At 31.6% G+C, this 19872-nt stretch overlaps 1 protein-coding gene across 5 annotated transcripts in view; it reads left to right on the forward strand.

The window, feature by feature from the left end:
* Positions 1–19872, forward strand: part of LOC115880742 (CREB-regulated transcription coactivator 1) — a 53553-nt gene that overhangs the window by 7251 nt on the left and 26430 nt on the right. The window lies entirely within an intron of this gene.

Consider the following 19872-nt stretch of genomic DNA (forward strand, 5'->3'; position numbering starts at 1 on the left):
GGAAGTGACCAAAAACAATTGAATACGTCAGTCAATCCTAATTTATATCATATATACTAACATACCAAATCTCGTTTTATTATCTGAAAAAAATAAAAAAGTTATAGGGATGAGCCGCTGATGCACCCGGTATTTAAAGAATAAAATTTAACATTATATGAATTATGATGGGCTTGCTTTTTAACGTGACCCTGTATATGTTATTTCCAATTAGTAACGTAAGCGGAAGACGATACTTCTGCTGTTATAATACTTTTATATTCTGGATTTTATTAGTAAAACTTAACTATAAAATTCCGGTTATAAAATTTGAAGACGCTACAAACAAGTAAAGTCGACATCGACATCTAAAACATGGCAATTAAACGAAGGACATTATGCAAATTAGGTGTGTCATTAATTAATTTTCATTTTAATATTACTTTTTAATGAGATCGAGTTAAGATTTCTTTTTAGAATTGAAAAATGCCATTTCATCACGAACACAACTGCAGTGAAAATTGCAAAAAGGTGCAATGCGGTATGAGGTTGGATAATGTCAGAGTGTCTATTGTAAAACTTATATTTTTTGATCATTTTTTTTTAAATTTTATAAACACACTTGTTTTTTTTTCACACATATGGTGTAGCATTTTTGCTACTGTCGCACAGCGGAGCGGCTAGGTATATGACACAGAAACATTGTGCCATTTTAGAAAAATTATACTTATACATATTTGAATTCATCATAATAAAAAATATTTATTTATTTCTGTTTACAACATTTTTGTAATAAAAAGTCAAATATACATATACAGGGTGGTCCGAACTGTATTCCGGAAACTTCGGCAACATATTCTGCAGACAAAAATAAGTAAAAAATTTCGTATCAATGTATGTCCAAAAATGCTTACTTTCAGAGATACAGGGTGTAGAAGTTTTATTTTTATTTCGATTTTTTCTAAATAATTTCTGAAGTAACGTCAATATTTGGATGGAAATTGGTGTCTGGGAGTTTTTTGACATGAGAAATTTGATTTTGGTGTCAATATGACCCCTACTAGTAGAGGGCGCCACCTGCATGTGTTTTAACTGTTTTGAAACGTAATAACTTTTTGTTCGTACCTGTTTAACACTACCGAGCGAAAAAATATACCTTCATCTCTGTGACTTTTTACGTAAAAAATATCTCTTTGTAAAAATCGCTACGAAGGTGCCCGGTGGCGTAGAGGTACAGGCTCTCGTCTACCAATCTCAAGGTGTGGGTTCGATTCCCACACCCGGCATTTCATCAGCCGACTATTTTTATTAAAATAAAATTAGTTTGGGTACCTAGGTCGACTCAGCCTACTTGGGATTCACAATCCTGAGGTAATAATAGGCGGTTGAAGCGTAGTGCTAGCCACATTACCTTCCTTGTATACCGAACGGCTCTAGTATAGCAAGCTGTACCTTGCTACTCCCAAGGCGTTAAACGCTATATACGGGAGCTATTATTCTTATAAAAATCGCTACGAGAAACCGTTCTTAAGATATTTAGAATGGAAATAGACAATACATGTCATTATTGACGAAAAATAAACACGTTGAGTAGATAGGTAGTTATTTCACTGAAATAATAAATTTGGGAAATTTTAATTTTTTAAATCAATCATAAATTTTTCTGCAAAAAATGATGATAAAACAGTTTCTGTTGGACTTTTGGCACAAAAACTTTTCAAATTTATGATTTCAGTCTAATAACTATTTAGTCAACATGTTTAATTTATGTCAATGATGACAGGTATTGATAATTTCGATTCCAAATATCTCGAAAACCATTACTCGTAGCAATTTTTACCAAGAGACCTTCTTCACGTAAAAAAGTTCGTAAATATATATTTGTTACTCAGTAGTTTTATACAGGTACGGACGAAAGGTTACTTACTACTCTTCAAACCAGTTAAAAATATGTAGGTGGCGCCCTCTACTAGTAGGAATCATATTGACATCAAAATCAAATTTCTCATGTTAAAAAACTCCCAGACACTAAATTTCATCCAAATTTTGACGTTAAAATTATTTGGAAAAAATCGAAATAAAAATGAAACTTCTACACCCTGTATCTCCGAAACTAAGCATTTTAGGACATATATTTATAAGAACTCTTTTACTTATTTTTATCTGCAGAATATGCTGCCGAAGTTTCCGGAATACAGTTCGGACCACCCTGTATAAGTATAAACTTCAAATCTCAATTCTCCATGTTAATGAATTTTTTATAAAGTTCACTTATAAATAAAACATGTACAGAATGCTTTTCAGAAATTAAAGTTTTTCTATTAGGGTGTGGCATTAAATAAACATGTATATTAGTACGAGAACTAGCAACGTCTGGAAAACAAGTACCTACTACAGCAATTATATGGATATAAGTGGTATTGAGATCTCAATTTATATAGTTCAAAAACTTTGATATTTGTGTATTTTCATCTAGTTTGTTTATATTATTATCATATGTATCTGATAAACAAAATAATTTTTCAATGCAAAAATTAAAAAAAAAATTGGCTAAGATATGGCAATTGTGTAATAAAAAAGTTTACTGGTTTCATAAATTTATTTTATTTTATTTTTTGATATTTATTATTTATTGACGATACATTAAAAAACGATCTAAATTACTGATGTTAGATATGTAACCTTGTATCCCAAAATTTCAATAAGATAATAATAATTAGAGTATTTTTCTAAATAGTTATGACAGTTAAATTATAAAAAAATAAAAATAATTTTATTCTCAATATCTCTCACTTGGTGCTATTCCGTTCCACTGTGTGTCGCAGCCATTTCAGTGACATACCAGTTACTTTGTGAACATATTGTGGGATGTACTACACCGGAAAAAAGCCAAATATAATTAAATTGATACTTAATAGTAATCACCTGTAAAAATTGAAATAAAAAACAACCGATATGTCGAGCTTCGGTTTTTCTGTTAAAAATACTATAAACTACTTGGATATTTTCAGTTCCGTTATTAAAAAATCGATAGGGTAATAAAAATTAATAGCTGTTTTTTATTCATAAATTTCAATTTTCGCGATAATTTCTCATGGTATTACACCTCAGAGTAATAAAAAATACAGTAAATTTAAATTCCCATGGTTTAATGGAGAAACTGTCTTTTAAATATCCTTTCGATATTTTACATACAGTCTGTCCAATGACTCGGGGAAGATTTCAGCAGTCCACATTCAAAAATTGACACAAATTACAATTTCCCTGTGAAGTAAACTGACAGACACCACTGTCACTGTCAGTATTTCTCCCGATGGACTATCTGTAGCAGTGTTGCCAACTTTGTTACGAGACATTCCACCAGAAATCGTATTTAATTCCACTAAAAATCCACTAGATAAAAATATTATTACATTCCACTAGAATTCCACCAGATTTTTTTGCAAAAAAATATAATTTATTTGAATAATATTATGTTTTATCATTTATTATTGCGATTTTTAACATAGTTATCCCATCTTTTTGAGAGGGGTTTTTGCAATTAAAAACAGAAAATTAGGGACGGGGTGGGGAGGATATTTTGACTATAAATGACTATAAAAACCACTAAATCTAGTGGAAAATCTACTGTGTTGGCAACACTGATCTGTAGTACATACATACCATTCTGGTCCTCGTAAAAGCGTGGTCTGGAATTTAACGTGTATGAAAGTGATGTAAATGGCTTAATGGAAAATTAACTGTATTAAAAAGAGATAAAAGTTGGGTTGATACATGTCTTCTATGCGATATTGTCGGATTTTGCATTAAAATTTTAAACCGCACAAGTACGCTTATTTATGAAAATGTTGCATCTTGTATTGGAACTTTATTTTTCACAATTAGTTACTCGTTTTACTACAGCTGTAATAAACTATATTTAGCTTAGGTATTATATTATCTTCATTTCAATAGTATACATGGAAGTTTGTAAAATATTTTTTTTTTCTACAGACATTTTCCTACACAGGTGAAAACCGGCAGCACTGTGTGCCGCTTATTATTTTGTCTCTCTGTCTGTCAACCGGTCATTTATATTTATCTCTGTCGCATGCGTTAGAATACAGACCACGCAGATGAAGTGTCCAGGATGGAATATAAAATATTGACTAACCAATAAGAAAAATGTAAACAAACCATTTGTTTATTTACAGTTTGGTTTGACGATAAACTTAAGTTTATCGTCAAACCAAACATCTTGAAAAAATAATTATATTAATATAATTCTTTTTTCAAGATGTGACTACGCCTTTAGCGTAATTCTTGAAATCAGTAACACAGAGAAACTAAATGAAATAAGGATTTATTCCGAATACAAAGCGCAAAAGTATGAACATCGCTACAATAAAGCTGTGCCACAGATTGAGTATTATTTCAATTGGCAATATATTTTTTACAAAAGGCAACAAGAAAAAAAAACGAAATCTGACAATGCCATCGCCATATTGAAAGTCCGAGGTCACGCCGGTGTTTATCTGTATGATGAAATAAGTGCCACATCTGTTAATCTGTGATTTGACTGTGGATCTTAGGCATTCCCTGTAATGACTGAATTATTTTAATGAAACGCTGCAATTAACTGAATCATATTAGTTAGGTTAATCAGGTACTCTAATTTTTCCGGTTTTAGTCAATGAATATTTTTATTGTTTACTTACATATGCACTGCATTTTATTTAGAAATAGACACAACAGTTAAATTTCAACATTTAAACTTATTTGACAAGAAACTAGATGGTGTCTTGGTTTGGTACCTTCGTTCTTTAAGGTTGGTTTATTGATATTACTTTATTTGTCTAAGATAATTTTATATCTTAGTTATTTATACTTTATATGTATGTTAGAACATATCTTTGTTTACTTTTTGAAGTGAAACTTTACGCGCGCTGGGTTTAAAAATTCAAGGCTGTGACACACGAACTAGTGAGACAGTCCTACGGCTTAGAAATACGTAGTGACGCGGCGTGTATTTGTGAGCAGTCCACGTGTTTATCAAATATATTGAAATCTTAATACAAATTTTGTGAAAGTGAATCAAATTATTTATTATTTTTTTATTTTACGCATATAAAACTATTTGTTACACGCAAAAAACTATTTATTATACGCAAAAAACGTTTTTTACGTGTAAAAAATATTTGTTACACGTAAAAAAAACACAATTTTTTATAATAATTTTTTATTAAAAGTTTTCTCACAAAAAACATAGGTAGGTAGTGTACCAGACAGAAAGAATTTTAGTTTTGATATCTCCCGATCTAACATCACCAACGTTATTCAGAACCAGTTATATTAATAAACAAATCGAGATAGTTTTATTTTAATTAAGCAAGAATAAATTAAAAATAGTGATTTTTTTCCCGACTCGTGTAATAGCAACAATTTTATTATGTTATAAACATTAATCTACGAAGCGAAGGATAACACGACGCGTTATTAGTAATAAACGATTTCCAACATCTGTGTCGTCGGTTATTGTTCAACAAGATGAGACGACAGAGCTTCCTACAAAATTGTTCCATTCTTATAAACAATAACTATAATTTACATTGCTTTTTCTACGGATGTACGATTTAATTTTGGTAAACGATCGAGTATCTTGTCGGAAACCTCTCTTCGCATACTAATAGTTTATAATAACTTTGAATTTTGCATTTATTAAGGTAGACACATGTTATACCGGGTGCGTCTCAAAAGTGGCTCACCCCTATTACTTTTTTATTTTTTCAGATAAAAAAAACGAGATTTGGTATGTTAGTATAAATTAGGAGTTATTTACTTATTCAATTGTTTTTGGTCACTTCCTGTTTCACCGGAAATGACTACAACTTTTGATTTTTAAATGGCACCCTCGGTATTTTTTTACATTATTCGATAGAAAATGACATTCTGAATAGAATGACATATCATATGTCAACTTTTGACATTCTCGCTTAATAAAAAATTGTGTTTTAAAATTCAATCTAGAGTGCCATGGTCTCGGCCATGACTATGTTAAAAACGCTAATTCTTAATCAAGGAGCCTTGGAAAAATAGATTTGATCGTCTAATGTTTTCAGTGTCTTGTTAGTTAGAAAAGGTTGAAATCGTATTTTTAATCATATCTCAATTTGTTCAAATGGAACGAGGGTGGCTCATTAGCATATTTGGAAAAAACATTTTTTTACGAATAATTTGGTATCATACACTTGGTATTTCGAGTCAAATTTTCGTTACGGACCGCAAGTTACTATTCCAAATAAACCATATGTGAAAATGACCATATAATATGTCATTCTATTCAGAGTGTTATTTTCTATCGAATAGAGTAAAAAAATACCGATGGTGCCATTTAAAAATCAAAAGTTGTAGTTTTTATTGCAGTAAAATATTTTTTATTGTAAGAGAAGTCAATGGCGTACCATTTTTCCTTCAAAAATATTCAATGCAAAACCCGTATGGACGCTTCTGGTTGAAATAAATAAAATTGATTGTTGATCAAAATAGGTATTTCTATGCATAAAAGACGTGTATACAGATTCATCAAGATATCTACAATAACGTCAGAGGTATAATGAAAAAAAAATTTTTAGAAAATGTTACCACTCTGTATATCAAAAATTAAAACGTTTAGGACACACATTCATATGAAGTTTTTTTTCTTGGAATAGGTACAGGAATCACCCCCTTAAATATTGTATGTATAGTATTTATGTATACTGTATAGGATCTTACAAAAATGCACCTTGTATACAGGGTTGTTCACCACATATGTATGACACGGAGTATTGTAGCTAAACGATTCGATTTTTACAAATTGTAAGTTTTGGGTTCGCTGAAGGACTGTTAGAGCTACAATTTAAAATATTTTTACAAGATACAGAGTGTCCCAAATAAATAAAAAATATCAAAGTTGTATTTTTTAAACGGATTACCCTGTATATTATTACATTTTTAGTTTCCTCGACTAAAATCAAGATAAATTTGATTAAGGTTTATCACACTTAAATCTTACCGTTCTTGAAATATTTAGGTTTTTGTCAAAATACAGTAATAATTTTAATGCTTCATTTCTCTAAGCATATTTAAGTTTTTAAAACCAAATATTGTACTGTAGTTTTTCTATTTACTAAATTTTGTGTTGCAATATTAAAAATTATACTACCTTATACAGAGTGTCTAAAAATTTATTTTAAATAATTACTAAATTAAAACGGCAATAACTCGTTTAATTTAAATGGAACACCCTGTATATTTTATGAGAATCAGATGCACAATTTAATTGTCTATCAAATAGTATTATACCATTTTTTACCTATCTCTTGAATTTTTCGTAGAAAATGCGTTTTCTTTTAATTTAGACCTTATTTATCAATATACCCATGGAATATTGACATTTTAGATTCTTTTTAAAGATGTAACAAATTTTTAAAGAGTAAAGATACTAATTTGTTGATATAGTGCGTTTCTTCCATTAAAAAATAAAAAAAAACTGTTTAAATATTTGTTAAATAAGACCAATTAATATGATTCCAGTATTCCAGTATTCAAACTACATTAATTGACTGTTTGCGCTGATTAATAATAATTGCTCCAAATACTAAAAGACTGAATTTTGTATTTGTATTAAATATTGTGGTAAAAAGTAACACTAAAAATTTTATTTCATTTTTTGACGAATTCTTATTTATAACAACAGAGACGTTCAGTTTCATAACTTATTATTATATTGATTTCTGATTCAAATCTACATTTATTTAAAATAATTTACGAACACAATTAAGTATGTAATTAATTAATATTTGGGCGGAAATAATGGTGATATATTTAATTAATGGTATACTCTTTTATAAAGATTTAAATAAATTGTTTTTTTTTGTATACAAATGGGCTAGTAATATTACCATTTTTAGCACCTGTACATTTTGTACATTTGTTGCTTTCAAAACAATGTAAAATGTCAATATTCCATGGCTATATTGATAAATGAGGTCTAAATTAAAATAAAATGTATTTTGTACGAAAACTTGAAGGAATAGGTAAAAAATGGTATACTACAATTTGATAGACAATTAAATTGTGCATGTGATTCTCCTACAATATACAGGGTGTTCCATTTAAATTAAACAAATTATTGCCGTTTAAATCTAGAAATTATTTAAAATAAATTTTTAGACACTCTGTATGAGGTAGTATTATTTTTATTATTGCAACACAATAACTGATCAATAAATAAACTTCAGTAAATATTTTGTATTAAAAACTTTGATACCCTTGGAGAAATGAAGCCTTAAAATTTTTACTGCAATTTTACAAAATTGATTTTTTTTTAAAAACGGTAAGGTTGAAGTGTGATAAACCTTAACCAAATTTGCTTTTATTTTAATTGTAGAAACTAAAAATGTAATAATATACAGGGTGTTCAATTTAAAAAAATACAACTTTGATATTTTTTACTTATTTGGGATGCTCCGTACCTTGTAAAATATTTTTAAATTATAGCTTTAATAGTCCTTGAACGAACCTAAATCTAATCGTTTAGCTCCAATACTCCGTGTCGTATGTGGTGAACAACCCTGTATATAGCAAGATGTGCACTTTTTGCTGCTATTTTACTTTCAGTTTTTTTACAATTTTGTGATGTTTCTTTTGTTTAAGTTTTTAAGACTTTACAATGTTTTTGATAAAACACACTGTTCTGTTAGTATAACTAAATAGTTTATTGTTGTAGAAATGCCTCGTTATAAATTTTAGGCGTCTATAAAATCCGTTTAAGATATTAAGAGATATTTTTTGTACTGTTCTGTATATTTTGAAACCTTTCAATGTTTTTCTAATCCAACGTGTTTTTAGTGGTAGGCAGTGTATATTTATTTCCTCCTGTAGCATAGTTTTTTTCACGTAAAAGACTTTTCGACGGCCTACATTTCTGAAGCGAACAAACATGTAAAATATCTTTATATTCTTCTCTTTTGTGATCATTATGAATTTTATAATATATTGCATTTGATAGGCAAAAGTTATTTTTATACAAACCAGAGTACGATAATTTAATTTGTGGTAAAATAAACTAGAGGAAGTAAAAATAATAAACCAACATCGACATATGGATTTATTTACTCCTATTTGTAAAGTTTTTTGGCCTTTTTGGTTTAGACAAAATAAACAGTGTCATTAGAGCATTGATTTAAAACATTTTCGATACAGTGGAAATTATTATAAGAGATATGTATGACACAATGACTATCGTCATTATCGGAATTGGTCAAAAATATATTTTCTTAATATCATCTCTTACTCTATTTACTCGAAATTAGAATTAATTGTATTTTTATTATATTCTATTAATGTTGGCCAAAGAATGTATAGAGAAGCTGAACAAATTAGGTAGAGAAAACAAAGTTCTCCTACTCTGGGTACCAGCTCACGATGGGATAGAAGGTAATGATAAAGCAAATGATTTAGCTAGAAAAGGAGCGAACACTCCACTAACTGGACCAGAACCGTTTTGCTTCCCAAGTGGAAACCAACTAGAAGCGGAACTCAAGAACTTGGAAGACTCCATCCGTAACCTGGGATGGGAATCCTGCAACGATCTGAGACACTCAAAGAAGTTTCTGAGGACTTACGACCAAACAAAGATTTTCCTTGAAGAACAATTTTCGGATTGTGAATTGTGACAGGGCTTTTAGCAGGACAGTGTCTCCTCAGTAAATACCTCAGTAGATTGAAGCTAAGAAAAAACGGTGACAGGGGAACTAGGCTGTACTTATAAAAAGAAGCCGTACCTTTTGCTTTCAAAAAATGAAGCAATTCCTTCAAGGTATATGCATAAAGAAAAGTGAAGGAAAAGGTAAGTCTTCGATGGATTTGCTTTAAAGTAAAAGGTCTTTTGTTTTTCGTATTTATAAAAAGAAGCTTTTGCTTAAAAAATAAAGGTTTTACTTCTAAAAAAAGAATCTAGGTTCACAACAACTTTTCTCACTCTTTTCAGTAGTTGGCCAACCATGAAACAGCTCGGAACGTAAAAAAATAATAATTGTCTATTTGTAGGAGTGTTTTTTTGTGTTAACATCTACCTAGTAATCTTTGGTTGTGTGGTTTCAGTGTTTTTGTTATGGCTAATATGATGCATTTACAAGAAAATACTACAAACCAAGACATACGCCACTGTTATTTAGATTTGAGGAGGAGAATGTGGTGTGGTTGGCGGACCACTTTCTTGGCGCGGAGGGTGCCATATACAGGGTTGATCTTGAAACACGTGGAGCAGCCCTATCACCTGTGCAGAAAATGAAAGTATTTCTGCATTATTGTGCGAATCCTGGATTCCAGAGCGGAATTGCTGAAGAATTTGGATGTACGCAGCCCATAGTGTCCAGAATATTTCATGAGGTGCTTGAGCAGGTTCCATTTCCTAACAGCCATTGGGGTTATTGACTGCATACACATTCGTATTGAAAAGCCAGCCCAATTTGGAGACGAATATATAAATCGAAAAGGTTTTAGCAGTATTAATGTGCAGGCCACATGCGACCAGAATTGTGTTATAACTAGTATAGATGCAAGTTGGCCTGGATCAGTTCATGATTCTCGTATATGGAAGAATTCGGCAGTATGCCAAGTCATGAAAAGGACAAGAAACACGATACTACTAGGGGAGAGTGGATATGGTATAATGCCATGTCTCAAGACTCCCTATCCCAACCCCCTCGAGGAATATCAGTTTCAGCCTTCAACAGGCTGCTTAAATCAGAGCGGGTTGTGATTGAGCATACATTTGGTCAACTGGATGCAGAGGGAAATTTACCAGTATTCCTAACGTTATAATTGTATCTCTGTACCTTTTACTTTATTTATCCAAAGCATTTCCTTACAAGGAAAAGGTAGAGATTATAAATACGAATTGTAACAAAACCTTTTACTTCTACCTTTTACTTTAAGTAAATGCTTAGTTTTTATAAATACGGCCCAATATGGAAACACCAGAACTCCTCATCATTGAGTGCGCCGAGACGACAACCATTCGTTCCATAAACTTTGGTCCGACTGATGGAGAACTAACTACCTTCTGTAAAACTACTACCGTCCTAGAACTACCGTCCTAGATACTGGCTTTTGTCAAAGCCCTAGGACTGTTTGATGAGTTATAACTCAAGAAAGGGAGACACAATAAATCTGTAAGGTTTGCGGTGATTAACTCCCTTCCTCATTCTACATTCTACAACTCTGAATCCAAAATACTGCCAATACATATAATTCTATTCAATATCATAATCTATAATTATTATTACTTACCGGAATATACCTTTCATGCTGTTCCGCCATCAGATGTTCCACGCGGTTTCCATTTAAATTTAAAACTAATTATCGGCGGAAAAATTTTAAGTCGAGCCTTCGAAACACTCGCGCAAGCGAAACATCGCGGATTTTACATTTTTTGTTTTCTATTTCTTTTTTTATACGTCTGTCTTTTTCTGGTCCATCGTTCCATTGCATTTACTTCTTTTAATATACGATATTTACCATACTTTTAGTATTTAACATACTATCACGAAAGGTGGAAACGATCGAAAAAGTGGTTAGCCGATGAAGAAGTTGAGATCGGTCTTTGGAGCGTCGCAGAATGTAGAATGTTTAGGAGGGGAGTTAATCACCGCGACCTTGCAGATCTATTGTGTGTTCCCCTTTCTTGAGTTATAACGAGTGGTAACTCATCATACAGTCTCAGGGCTTTAACAAAAGCCAGTAACCGAGACGGCTTTACAGAGGCCAGCTCTTTATCCTCGACATCAGCCGTACCAAAACTCATGGCACGAATGGTCGTCGTCTCGGCGCGCTCAGTGATAAGGTGTTCTGGTGTTTCTCCATTTTCCCCACAGAATCTGCATTCGCCGTTGTTTTTCAGCTTCAGCCTACTGTGGTGTTCGTTGAGGAGACTCTCGGTCGTAAGTTCTGAGGAACTTTTTCGAGTGTCGTAGATCGTTGGAGGATACCCATTCCAAGTTACGAATGGAGTCTTCCAGATTCTTCAGTTCCGCTTTCAGTTGGTTCCCGAAGGAACTCCAACTTTCAGTTGGAGCGTCGTAACTCGGGTCCTATGTGAACTAGGGGGCAAACTCGGAATGTAGATGGGGATTTTCATGATATTTTGACGACGTTTCGTGAACTATGAAACCCCATCATCAATGGTGAAAAAATCGTCCGATTTAAATGCAATTTGGTATGCCGATAAATTAGTCCAACTTGACCGTGTACGATACGTGTCACTGTAACAGTTAGTTTTGACGTAAGAAACGTCGAAAGTTAATGTCGTCCGATCGCAACCAAATTTGGTGAATAGGATAAGTGAGCCCGGTGCACGTTGGATTCGACGTTTCGTTCACATCTTCATCAGGGTGGGAGTAAGGATTTGATATTGAAGAAAAATGTGGGCCGATTTCGGCATAATTGGGGACGGGCTACAGGATCACGCCCTCTCCGTTTCGAACCGATGCCTCTAAATGGACGAAATCATCAGGATTTTTCTTAATTATGGGTCGGTTGGAACCAAACTCGGCACGTGGATGGACGTACCCAACAGACGGTCATTTTAATACAAATTTTGTAACTCAAATTATTTATTAATTTTTTTAATTATTTACTTTTTCAAACACGTCCTTCAAATCTTTCAATTTAATAGCTGCTAGTAAGAAGCTTCACTTCAAATATGCGCACGTAGCGTAGTTCAATTTTTATTTTTTTTTCATATGTACCTGTTGCATTTTTTCGAAATCCAAATAGGGCCTTTGCAAATGAGAATGGCGTCCGTGTTTGGATCTCTTCCTGGGCGATACTTCGTAGTGTAACAATTTCGGTGGAGGACTGATCGACCGTCCTTTGGTTGGGACTGATCTCCTGCCAGGTTTGACGGCCTCCAACGGAGGTGAAGTTCGAAATCTTACCGGAGTTGTTCTGCTCGCCAACAGATTGTGCACCTAGCAAAGAATCAAAAAATAGTTAAATATTTTGTGTATATGTTAGAGTAAAAGTTGGAAATCAGTGATTGTTAACAATTACTAAACGGAAACTTCAGCAACATATTCTGCAGATAAAAATAATTAAAAATTAAAATGCTTAGTTTCGGAGATACAGGGTATAGAAATTTCATTTTTATTTCGATTTTTTCCAAATAATTTATGAAGTAACGTCAATATTTGGATGAAAATTTGTGTCTGGGAGTTCTTTGACATAAGAATTTTGATTTTTATGTCAATATGACTCCTACTTGTAGAGCGCGCCACCTACATATTTTATAACTGCTTTGAAGAGTAATAACTTTTCGTCCATACCTGTATAAAACTACTCAGTAAAAAAATATACATTTTCTACTTTCTTACTAAAAAAAGGTCTCTTGGTAAAAATCGCTACGAGTAATAAATCTCGAGATATTTGGAATCAAAATAATCAATACCTGTCATTATTGACATAAATTAAATATGTTGACGAAATAGTTATTAGACTGAAATAATAAATTTGAAAGTTTTTGTGCCAAAAGTTTAACAGAAACTGTTTAATCGTCGTTTTTTCGCAGAAAAATTGATGAATAATTTTAAAAAAAATAAAAATTTATTATTTCAGTCAAATAGTAACTATACTCAACGTATGCTTATTTTTTGTCAATAATGGCATGTATTGACTATTTCCATTTTAGATATCTTGATAACGGTTGCTCGTAGCACTTTTTACCGAGAGACATTTTTTACGTAGAAAGTCATGGAAATGTATATTTTTTCAGTCAGTAGTTTTATACAGGTACGGACGAAAAGTTATTACTCTTAAAAACAGTTAAAACACATGTAGGTGGCGCCCTCTACAAATAGAAGTCATTTTGACATCAAAATCCCAAAGTTCTCGTGTCACAAAACCCCCACACATCAATTTTCATCCAAATATTGCCATAAATTATTTGGAAAAAATCGAAATAAAAATGAAATTTCTACACCCTGTATCTCCGAAACTAAGCATTTTAGTTTTTAATTATTTTTATCTGCAGAATATGCTGCCGAAGGTTCCGGAATACAGTTCGGACCACCCTGTATATTGTATTTATTAACTGTATATTATGTATATTTCATGTAAACTAATATCATTTTTAAAATACAAACCAAAAATACGAGGAATAATAATTATGTTTTACATGTATTCTACAACATATTTATTAATCCGTAGTATCTAACTAGCGTGACGTCATAAATCTCGCTCCGAGGCTGTTCTATTAGAGCCGGCATTGGTCTGATATTTATAAATGTCAAAAGCTGATGACATTTTACTTTTGACAATCATAACATTTCGTGATGATTTTTGCAAGAAGAGGAAGAACTGTCATTTGTTTTATTATTTTCCTTTTCTATTTCACGAAAGTAAAAAGAGTTACCTATCTGATTCGTTCAGGCACTCAATTTAAAGAATATCAGTAACTTTTTTGGTAGAGGGATTTTATATTTGCCATGTTGGTAAAAAATAACGGTCAAAATTCAAAGTTATTCATTTTATAGACTATATTAAGGAACCTAGTGACTATGAACTTATTAAACGTATTGATATGCTAGAAGTAGCGGATTTGCAAAAACGAATAACGCCCGTTGAAGAAAATCCGTGTATACTTTATTTTGTTCACGATGAAGAAATTTATTAAAAAAACCTTGTACCAATAAGTAATTTTATGTTTATAAATGTTTTTTTTAATTGTTTTGTACGCTTTAAAATGTTTACTACGTTTTCTCTTTTAATATTTAGAAGGTTATGTCGTTTTCTATAAGTTTTAATAAATATACTAAAGAAGTAAATTGTAATTTTAAAATATGTGCATGGATCAGTTTGAATATTGAGGTGATCCAATATTCTTAAAAGTTTTATTTGTTCTAACTTCCACCACACTCGCCCTGTACAATAGAATAACTTTTACTGGCAACCTTTAGTAAATGTTACTTTCACTAGTGAATATTAGAAATTACTAGGAAAAGTCGACAAATATCTTTAAAATACCACATTCACTGGTCCAATGCGTAGGTAATTGCTAGCATTTCCTAGTGAATGTTAACAATCACTGAATTTCCGACTTTCACTGTAACATATATAAAGGAAATGCTTGATATTACTTCGTCATCTGAAGATCCCGAGTGCTCTATAACTGGACCGTCCTCGCAGGCTTTCCAATGTGGCGAACAGGAAGATGGGGGACTCAGGTTGCTGAACTGTGACATGTTTTCTTCGTTTTCAGGTCTATACCTAGGACAAATTTATTTACATAATCAAACTAAGACGGGTGTATCCTATCGGCTTGATGCATTTCAGTTGATTTTAAAAATTACGACCGCAGCGCTCGACACGGCAGTCAGTGAAAAAGAACCTGAACTGGGCGTCGCTTTGTGTGGTGACAATTGCAAATGTTCTGGCGAAGTAAAATTGTCAAAAAAATGTTAACACGTAAAGGTTGTTGAAACATTCAATAACTCAACTTTCCCGGATATTCAACTCTCCCGAATCAATATTTTATAGCTTCACAACTTTTACTTCTCACAGCGATTTGATCAAAAGCAAAAATGGATTCAAGCAACTCGACCAAACAAGTGAGTAAACAAAGTGCCCATTACATAATCAAAAAATTAAATAGGCATTTACTATGAGAGGATAAATTATAATTTGCAATATTAGTTACATATACAATACAAGCAATTACATAAATATACTTGTTTTAATCAACTAGTGGCTTAAATTTTTTTATGAACATCTTCTAAAATTATAATTATACAGGGTGCTACAAATTCGAGGTACGAGCATTGGTATCTCGGTAACCGTAATAGATACGAACATGGGTAAATTGGGGCAAAGTTGCGCTATGGAATGTTCACCAAGATACCATCAAAAAAGTTTCAAAAATTTCAATTATTGCTGAGTTTTATGGAAAAAACTGATTTTTTTTTAAATCAATTTTATTTTTTCCTGTCGTTACTTTTAAGAAAATGAAAAAACTAATTGCACATTCTCGTAGCCACTTTATTAAGGCTATCTGATAATATTTTTAGATTTTCAAATTAGCTTATAATTTTTGAGGTACAGAAGCGAACTTAATTTTTCTAAATACGGACCTGTATTTTTTATTTCAGATTTTGAAAGAAATCGGTCTCCTGAGTACAATGATATGCCACACATAATATTTCTTGTTTAGACATTTGAACACAATTTATTTAAACTAATTACAAGTCCGGCTCTGTTTTTTTAAATATTTAATCTATTCATCGTTACAATATTGATAAGCTTTCAAATTTAACAATGACGTGGGATTGGATACGGAAAATGAAATGCAATAAAATAATATAAACAATCAAATTATTTTCCCGGAAGATGGATTGGAAATGGTAGAGCAGTACAATGTCCAGCGAAGTTCCTGAACCTATCGTCAAGGGGCTACATTATTTGACGTCATTTGTAAAAGTGAAATCAATAATTCATCTCAACATTTACAATAAAGAGTACAAAATGCATTCGAAAATATAAGAAAAAAGTTCAAAGAGCTATAAATAAAATTGAGCGAAAAATAAATTTGTGCAATAGGAAGGGTGGGTAACTGGTAACCCTTTCGAACATGTAGAACATTAGAAACTAGTTTGTAGAAGTTGATTTATTTATAATAACTACGATTAATATTATGCATATTTTAGATCGCATACTGAGATTTCAAATTCACAATAAAAAAAAGTTAAAAATTTTTTAATTTCTGACGTGGATATTATTTATTTCAATCTTCCAATTGGCTCGATTTTCCTTATTCAATACTAATTAATTAGCGCTAATCAATATTGTTGGGCTGAATATAATCAGATTAAATAATTTAAGGAACCAGAGTCGGACTTGAAATTATTTTAAATAATAATTAAATAGTTTTGTTGCTGTTAAGGTATCCAAAACAAAAAAAAAGTATAAAGTGTGGCATATCATTGTATTCAGAAGACCGAGTTCTTTCAAAATCTGAAATAAAAAATGCAGGTCCGTATTTAAAAAAATTAAGTTGGCCTCTGTATCTCACAAATTATCTGCTAATTTGAAAATCTAAAAATACTGTCAGATAGCCCTAATAAAGTGGCTATGAGAATGTGCAATTAGTTTTTTGATTTTCGAAAAATTAAGGACTGGAAAAAATAAACTCTTTTCAGTAGTTGGCCAACCATGAAACAGCTCGGACATTAAAAAAATAATAATTGTCTATTTGTAGGAGTGTTTTTTTGTGTTAACATCTACCTAGTAATCTTTGGTTGTGTGGTTTCAGTGTTTTTGTTATGGCTAATATGATGCATTTACAAGAAAATACTACAAACCAAGACATACGCCACGTGACTCAGATTTCAAAACGTTATTTAGATTTGAGGAGGAGAATGTGGTGTCCGCCAACCGGACCACTTTCTTGGCGCGGAGGGTGCTATATACAGGGTTGCTCTTGAAACACGTGGAGCAGCCCTATCACCTGTGCAGAAAATGAAAGTATTTCTGCATTATTGTGCGAATCCTGGATTCCAGAGCGGAAGTCCAGAATATTTCATGAGGTGCTTGAGCAAGTTCCATTTCCCAACAGCCATTGGGGTTATTGACTGCATACACATTCGTATTGAAAAGCCAGCCCAATTTAGAGACGAATATATAAATCGAAAAGGTTTTAGCAGTATTAATGTGCAGGCCACATGCGACCAGAATTGTGTTATAACTAGTATAGATACAAGTTGGCCTGGATCAGTTCATGATTCTCGTATATGGAAGAATTCGGCAGTATGTGAAATCATGAAAAGGACAAGAAACACTATACTACTAAGGGACAGTGGATAAGGTATAATGCCATGTCTCATGACTTCCTATCACAACCCCCTCGAGGAATATCAGATTCAGCCTTCAACAGGCTGCTTAAATCAGAGCGAGTTGTGATTGAGCATATATTTGGTCAACTGGATGCAGAGTGAAATTTACCAGTACTCCTAACGTTATAATTGTATCTCTGTACCTTTTATTTTATTTATCCAAAGCATTTCCTTACAAGGAAAAGGTAGAGATTATAAATACGAATTGTAGCAAAACGTTTTACTTCTACCTTTTGCTTCTACCTGTTACTTGAAAGTAAATGTTTCATTTTTATAAATACGGCCCAATATGGAAACATCAGAACTCCTCATCACTGAGTGCGCCGAGACGACAACCATTCGTTCCATAAACTTTGGTCCGACTGATATTGAAGATGGAGAACTAACTACCTTCTGTAAAACTACTACCGTCCTAGATACTGGCTTTTGTCAAAGCCTGTTTGATGAGTTGTTTGGACTGGACTGTTTAATGAGTTATAACTTACGTTACTACTGGACTGTTTGATGAGTTATAACTCAAGAAAGGGAGACACAATAAATCTGTAAGGTTTGCGGTGATTAACTCCCTTCCTCATTCTACATTCTACAACTCTGAATCCAAAATACTGCCAATACATATAATTCTATTCAATATCATAATCTATAATTATTATTACTTAGTTGATAATTTTGTCTCAGTCAAGTAGGTAGTAGTCAATCACCTAATTTGAGTGATTTGTGTGAGAAAGTTAATCAGTATTGAGGGTTTAAACAAACAGGTCTTTATTTCAATCTAATGATTATACTGTTAAAATATGTAGACTATTTAATGATATTAATTATAAATCTATTAGGCATATTTATGAAATAATAATTATTGATATTGAACATTTTATAATAGTTTATACCTACAAAGAAATTTTTATATAAATCTTTATACCCCTTCATATTTTTTTTTAATTTCAGCTGTTTTTTGGCCACTCTGTATAGTTATTCATATAACGTATAAGCTGTTCATCAGCTTGTTTATTATTAATGGTGAATGGGCATGAACTTTAGAATATTCTTTTGTTTTTTACATTTTGCATTTTTTTGACAAATAGTACCATAGTACGTTGATAAGAGGAATGCTTCTTCTTATTCTCTTATTATTTATTTACTTCTTATTCTCTTCTTCTTATTTAGCAATTATGTATTATTATGTAATTTTGGAAATATCGAATTAAGCTAAAAGATTATTGGATGGTATATTCTATTATTTATATGATAGTTTTACGTTTTTTTGAGTGTCTCAACCCTTAGGAATCTTAAAAATTGTGTAAAATATTGTTTATTGATATAATCAAGTATTGTTAATAAGTTTTAAATTTTATTTTTTAATCATATATGGCAGTATTATTAAAAATTTTCTGTAAATGTGGTAAAACTTTTATATTTTTCGAAAACACAATTTTTGTTGTAAAAAAATTAGGAGATAATTAAGTCTAAATAAATTATTATTATTAAACTAGAATAATTTATTTAGATCGAGATAGAGTAATTAGAAGTGTTTTGATTAAGGTGTATAATTAAAAATATTGTTTTATTATAATTTATTATAGCTTGTCTAGTGAGAGAATACCTATATGATTTCGTCAGACAAAACTAAAAAAATTACAATAAAGAAATAATGACGTATTCACCATATTCAGCGGTGAAATTTCCATTGATGCGGGTAATGCGTCGCATCCTTTCAAAATATTGAAATACGTTTTTATTTAAAAAAGTGACAGATCTCCTATAATAGGTAAATTAAAATTCTTAGTAAATTTATTCAAATAATTAAATTCAATTTCAATTATTTAATGTGTGTATTGGTCGAGCTTTATAGATAACTCTAATACCTAACGCTAATCTATTAAGTTTTTAATAATTAAAACTAGACTAAACGCTGAAAATCAAAATATCTGGACAGCGCGATGATGCGACTGTCCTCGTTACATATTGAACGCCGCCGAACGCGAGCCGG

Source organism: Sitophilus oryzae, unplaced genomic scaffold (assembly GCF_002938485.1).
Source record: "Sitophilus oryzae breed Bouriz unplaced genomic scaffold, Soryzae_2.0 scaffold_1657_pilon_pilon, whole genome shotgun sequence".
Taxonomy (NCBI): Eukaryota; Metazoa; Arthropoda; class Insecta; order Coleoptera; family Curculionidae; genus Sitophilus; species Sitophilus oryzae.